Source organism: Macrobrachium nipponense, chromosome 17 (assembly GCF_015104395.2).
Source record: "Macrobrachium nipponense isolate FS-2020 chromosome 17, ASM1510439v2, whole genome shotgun sequence".
NCBI classification, from domain to species: Eukaryota; Metazoa; Arthropoda; class Malacostraca; order Decapoda; family Palaemonidae; genus Macrobrachium; species Macrobrachium nipponense.
The window spans coordinates 7,334,982-7,341,746 of NC_087210.1; positions in this window are offsets into that span (position 1 = coordinate 7,334,982).

Genomic DNA, 6,765 nt, shown 5'->3' on the forward strand with positions numbered 1-6,765 from the left:
GCTTTCTCAATTATATGGTCATGATATTTTAAAGACAAAAGTTGCTTGCGAATTAGTTCAAATTCTTTTTCCAGGAATTCTGGGGAACAAATTCGTAAGGCTCTTAAGAACAAGTTACTAGCTACACCTATCTTGATAGTAATGTCATGATAGCTAAAGTAGTGAATGTATGAAAGTGAGAACGTTGGTTTTCTGTATATGGTAAATTTGTATTCTGTCGCATCTCTGATTATTAAAACATCAAGAAAAGGAATTTTGTTGTCTGTTTCCCATTCAACTTTAAATTTGATGCTGGGCACTAATGTGTTTAATTTCGAGAGGAATTCATTGAAATTGCCCCACCTATTATCCAAAATGTTAGGATATCATCCACGTATCTCATCCACAGCATGTTTTTGGGTTTTATTGCATTTATTACTGTAGTTTCAAAGTATTCCATGTACAGATTGGCTAGAACAGGACTTAAAGGACTACCCATACTGCACCCGAATTTTTGCTTGTAGAATGATTCCCCGAATGAAAATACGTTATTAGATGCACATAATTCAACTAGCTTTATTATTTTGTCAAGCGCCAATGGGAAATGATCTGAATAGGGGGATAATTTTACCCTTAAAAACTGAAGAACGTCCTGTACTGGTACTTTAGTGAACAGGGAATCTACGTCAAGGCTTAAAAGTTTTATGTTGTGAAGTGGTATATGTGCTTCTCTGAATTTGTGACAAAAATCTTCCGAATGTTTGATGTGACTGGGAGAAAAAGTGCCTAAAAAAGGGGAAAGGAGGCCAGCTAACCATTTAGAAATTTTGTAATTGAAAGCACCGGCACATGAAACGATGGGTCTGAATGGAAGATTGTCTTTGTGAGTTTTGGGAATGCCATAAAAATAGGGTAATTTAGGATTAATTACTTTAAATTTCTCTAATAGTTCAATACTCTTTTTGTCTTTGCCAATTAATCTTACTTTCCGAAAAAATTCTGTGGGAACGTTTTGGAGGGGATTTTTCGTCAGTTTTTCGTATGTGTTTGTGTCGCTAAGGAGCTGGTTGATTTTGTCAAGGTAGAAGTCTTTGTCCATTATTACGATTTTGCCGTCTTTGTGTTGGATCTACTTATTATAACATCTAACTTTTTTAGCGAGTGGATGGCTATCATGAATCTGCGGGGAACAGGATATTTCTTATGTAAGTCAGTTAAAGCATTTAGTAACACTCCTTTTAAACATATCTCTTCACGGTTGTAGTTTTTGTCAGATATGAATTTATCAAAAGCCACTATGAAGTCTAGGTTGTTTTTGCGGTCTGGCATAAGGGCAAAGGATAAGCCTAAATTTAAAACTAAATGTTGATTTACAGTAAGGGGGGTGTTGGATAGGTTTAAAACATATACAGAAAACCAACGTTCTCACTTTCATACATTCACTACTTTAGCTATCATGACATTACTATCAAGATAGGTGTAGCTAGTAACTTGTTCTTAAGAGCCTTACGAATTTGTTCCCCAGAATTCCTGGAAAAAGAATTTGAACTAATTCGCAAGCAACTTTCGTCTTTAAAATATCCTGACCATAAAATTGAGAAAGCAATTCACAAAGCAAACGTAATTTTCTACCGACCCCCTAAAGACAAGACCAGAGATACACCCAACAATAAAATAATAATTCCCCACCTGGACACGATTAAGAGAATAACCAACCCCCTCGGAAAATCGAACCCTTTTGTATTTTCTTACCCAAACACCTTAGCCAAATCCCTGATTAACGTCCAACAAAAGACATCTCCAAAGGACTCTGGGGTATACGAAATCCCATGCCAGGACTGTGACCAATCTTACATCGGATTTACAGCTAAATCCCTTCCCCAGAGATTAATACACACAAACGGTCAGTTAGGTATGGACAACAGACCTCGGCTATTTTCAACCATATAAATGAACATAACCATAGAATAAACTGGAATTTGTCACGTGTAATTTATAGCAGCAACTGCCGGTACAAGAGTCAAATGATGGAATCGGCCTTAATAAAAGAGAGGCAGGTAATGAACATCTCAAAAGGAGCATGGATTTCGGACACGATCGACAACGTCTTCATTCAACCAACCCTTAAGAAGATTAAAGGAAGATTATCAGCGGGGTGACTTAAAATGGCTTGTTTGTGGATGGACCTCTTGGTATAAATACCACCTTTTCTGTAAACTTTTCTCATTCATCTACCTGAAGAGGGAGACAGCAGTCTCTGAAATATAGTACTTTTTCTCTATATTTTGGTGTTTTTATGGGCTCCTTTTATTAGATATATATATATATATATATATATAGATATATATATATATATATATATATATATATATATATATATATATATAATATATATATATATAGTCTCCAGTCTACTCGTAGGCTAATGCAGGTGAGATATTGCAGCCACATGGGTTTCAGTTTTCGTAGAGGCCAGAGACTTGAACAAACAGAGTTCTCTAACATTAAAAATCATGCTGCTATATGAAAAATAGAGGTCTTGAAACAGCACTCCTCTTTTATTGGATATACAAGGGACCCAGATCATCTAACTACTCTGGAGTCATTACTTATTAAAAGGCTAGTTCCCTCTTTGAACAATAACACCACGGCTTCACATCTGTATTTGGCATAACTGACTTTTTGTTTGGGACGTCAGTTTTTTGCCATTCCTTCTTCGTCTTTAGCCTTAGATGATTGACATCTTGGTTCTCTCTCTCTTCTTAAAGTGTTTTAAAAATTTTAAACTTTTAACTTCTGCTTTTCTTTTTTATTACCTTGTAATTTTGTGAATTCCTTTTTATAATGTATCTACTTTTATTGTTCACAGACTGATGATGCATCGAGATTTGTGTGCGAAACGTTTTTAATAAACTATGGCCTTCTGCTGATGTAAAATGGTACCCCTTGAAATATTTATATACGTATATATGTATATATATATATATATATATATATATATATATATATATATATATATATATATATATATGCACCAACACATATGCATTAAGCTACAAATGTCCTTTAATATCTAATTCGACTAACGCCACTAGTTTATACACACACACGCAGACACACACACACACACACACACACACACATATATATATATATATATATATATATATATATATATATATATATATATATTATATATATTTAAATGACTAACGCTTCTAGTTTTTTAAAGTAATCGAACCAAGCTTAATAACGGAAACGTTGTTCAACGCTGTTACATTAAACAAAAAACAAAAAAGGATAATGGTGATTGATTGAGATGATTGCTGTACTAGCCATTTCGCGGAGATTGGAGTCCTCTAATGGGAGATTTAATGGACGTGTTTGCGAAGGGTCATAACCATCTTTCGCGGCTGGATTGCTTCGCGAAATGGTCGCCCCCCCCCCCCCCCCCAACCCCCACCTCCCTTTCTCTCGTTGCTGTTATGTCTTTCCCTTCATTTATGCCGAAACTGAGGTCTCTTTCGAAAAGGTTTATGCTTTAATTTTAGCTATCGGCTTGAATTAATCGATTATGAACGCCGGAAATTACAATTTATTATAAAAATGTATTTATTTATTTTCCCTTACTCGGGGAGGAAGCCTACAAACTACTATGTTGTTGTTTTTTTTTGGAGGGTTAGGAAAGGTCTATGAAAAAACCTAAAAAGGCCCAAAAAAGATGTTTCGCCTTGAGTTAAAGATACAGAAATTTTAGGATAGGATACTTATGATTTATTTATTAGAATCAAAATGAAAAAGATAAATAATGTGCATGTTAAACAGTACAGAAAATGAAAAAGGTGTTCTCGTTGCGTTAAAGATACAGGAATTTTAGGATAAGATATTTATGATTTATTGGAAAAGAAATCAACAAAATCACTGCGTATAACGTGCTTACTTATAAGTATTTACATTTTACTTTACTCCACACTCGAGTACTTTCAGGCCCTATCTGTGGTCCATTTTCAAGAGATGTGTAGGTTGTCAGCTTGGGTCAATCTTCAGAAGAGAACTGAAAGAAGTTTTTGTTTGGTTCACTTATGATATATTTATTAGAATGAAGATATAGAAATTAAATAATGCGTATGTTAAACAGTACAGAAAATGAAAAAGGTGTTTCGTGTTGAGTTAAAGATACAGGAATTTTAGGATAGGATATTTATAATTTTTTTATTAGAATGAAAATGTAGGGAATAAATAATGTGCATGTTAAAGATTACAGAAAAATTATTTTTAATAAAATATAGCGTATTTATTTTAATTTTCGTTGGCGAAACAACGCTCTGCTTGACCATAGAGTTTAGCATGTTTAAATTTACGTTAAAAGTTAGGGATATAATGTATACAACTTATGCGTGAAGGGAAAGTCTTGCACGCTTCCCTGTAAGCTGTAGGTCGGATCATGCCTTGTTTCGGTGACACATGCACTCGATTTCCAGAATAATTTTAGACATAAATACGAACATTATTATTGATAATTAGAAAGAAGTTTAGCAGTGAGCAGAAAAGTTCTTGATGGCTAGAATAATGAATGATTACATATTATATCAATGGAAAAATTCATAGTACTAGCTAAACCTACAAAATAATTTTAGCTTTTACCGGAATTATCACATATGAGCTCCGAGGTATTGTTAATTGATTTTTTCAGAGCCATGAAATCACTCCATTTGCTCAAATCAAGGTGTCACATAAAAGAGCTATTTAATTTTAGCTATTAATGGACATTCCTATTAATAGCCAGAACTGGAGAATGATTTCGGCTATTGATAGAAAAACTCCTATAGATTGCTAGAATTAACAAAATAATTTAGCTATTAATAGAGAAATTATAATTAACAGCAAGAATTAATAACATAATTTCAGCTATTAACAGAGAAAATTCTATTAATATCAGGAATGAATATTGATAATTTTACCCATTAATAACAAATTTTCCGTGTCAATAGCTAGAGTTAAAGATTAATTTTAGATGTTAATAAAAAGTTCCATTAATGCCTATAATTCAAAAATATTTTAAGATATTCATAAAAAAATTCTATTAAAACTTAGAATAAAAGCAAATTCTATTGGCAGCTAGAATTAAAGAATAATTTTTGCCTTCAAAAGAGAGAGCTGAAATCCAAGAGGAATTTTAGCTACTAAAAGCTGAAATTCCTCTTAAATTTTAGCTATTGAAAGCTGAAATTCCTCTTAAATTTTATCTATTGAAAGCTGAAATTCCTCTTAAATTTTATCTATTGAAAGCTGAAATTCCTCTTAAATTTTATCTATTGAAAGCTGAAATTCCTCTTAAATTTTATCTATTGAAAGCTGAAATTCCTCGTAAATTTTAGCTATTGAAAGCTGAAATTCCTCTTAAATCTTATTTATTGAAAGCTGAAATTCCTCTTAAATTTTAGCTATTGAAAGCTGAAATTTCTCTTAAATTTTAGTTATTAAAAGCTGAAATTCCTCTTAAATTTTAGCTATTAAAAGCTGAAATTTCTCTTAAATTTTAGCTATTAAAAGCTGAAATTCCTCTTAAATTTTAGCCATTAAAAGCTGAAATTCCTCTTAAATTTTAGCTATTAACAGGAATTTTTCTACTGTCAGGTAAAAATATCCATTAATTCTAGCTGTTAATAGTTTTGCTTTACCTCTTAACTTATTCTATTAATTCTTGCTGTTAATGGGAACTTATATATTAATGGCTAAAGTACGTTTTTATTTGGAATTTCCAATTATGAAATCCCGAGGCTAAAATTACTGCCAGCATATTTATATATTTTTCCCAGTGGGATAGAAGCACTCCACTCGCAATTGGAGTCTATACGGGACGCGTTCTGCAAAATGAACCGTGGCGAAATACTTGACCATTACATGGAGAGAGAGAGAGAGAGAGAGAGAGAGAGAGAGAGAGAGAGAGAGAGAGAGAGAGGTTTCATTTGTTCTGCTTTGGCTGGCCTGATTCGCGTGCGATTATTTCTGCTACAGATTGTATGCTTTCATTCCCCTGCAAGCGTATTGCCATTAATTGCCATGCATACGGAAGTTCTTATGCCCGACTGTATAGGGTAAAAAAAAAAAAAAAAAAAAAAAAAAAAAAAAAAAAAAAAAAACGGGCAATTGCGAATTCCGGTCGTTCATAGAGAATTTATGATATTTTTTTTTTTTTTTTTTTGTGGGGGGGATAATCCTTTCCGATTTTTATTGAGACGATTCTTTATTTTTTCGTTTTTATATTCTATTTTTTATTCTTTTTTTGGGGGGGAAGGGGTGGTTGGTTATTTTGCGTACGCCCCTTCCTTCTCCTATCTCTTGATTTCTTCCTAAGCCTTGTCAAGTCGAGAATATTTACTAGGGTTCATTCAGATTTAAAGAAAGCCCGAGAACATATCTATGAGAAGCTATTTACAGAGAATAATTCGTACGAGGGATGGCAATTGTGTCCACTACTAGACCATACTTTATTTCTTCCGTACCGAAGACAGATTACTGCCCTATAAAACATCTAATTCGCCTGCAAACATCCTCTAAATAAAGAATACCACTGCCGGGTTAAAATTGAATCGCTAATGGTAACTTCAGCTCAGGTGACGCAAAAAGCATCTAATATACCATTAGAGTCCCTCTAAATAAAAAATAGCTTTGCCAGGTTAACATGAAACGACTCATGACAATTAGAATTTATTCAGACGAACAGGAAATTTAGTAAGAAATAAAAGAAGTAAAAATTGCGCCGAAGATCGAGTTTCCTTTATG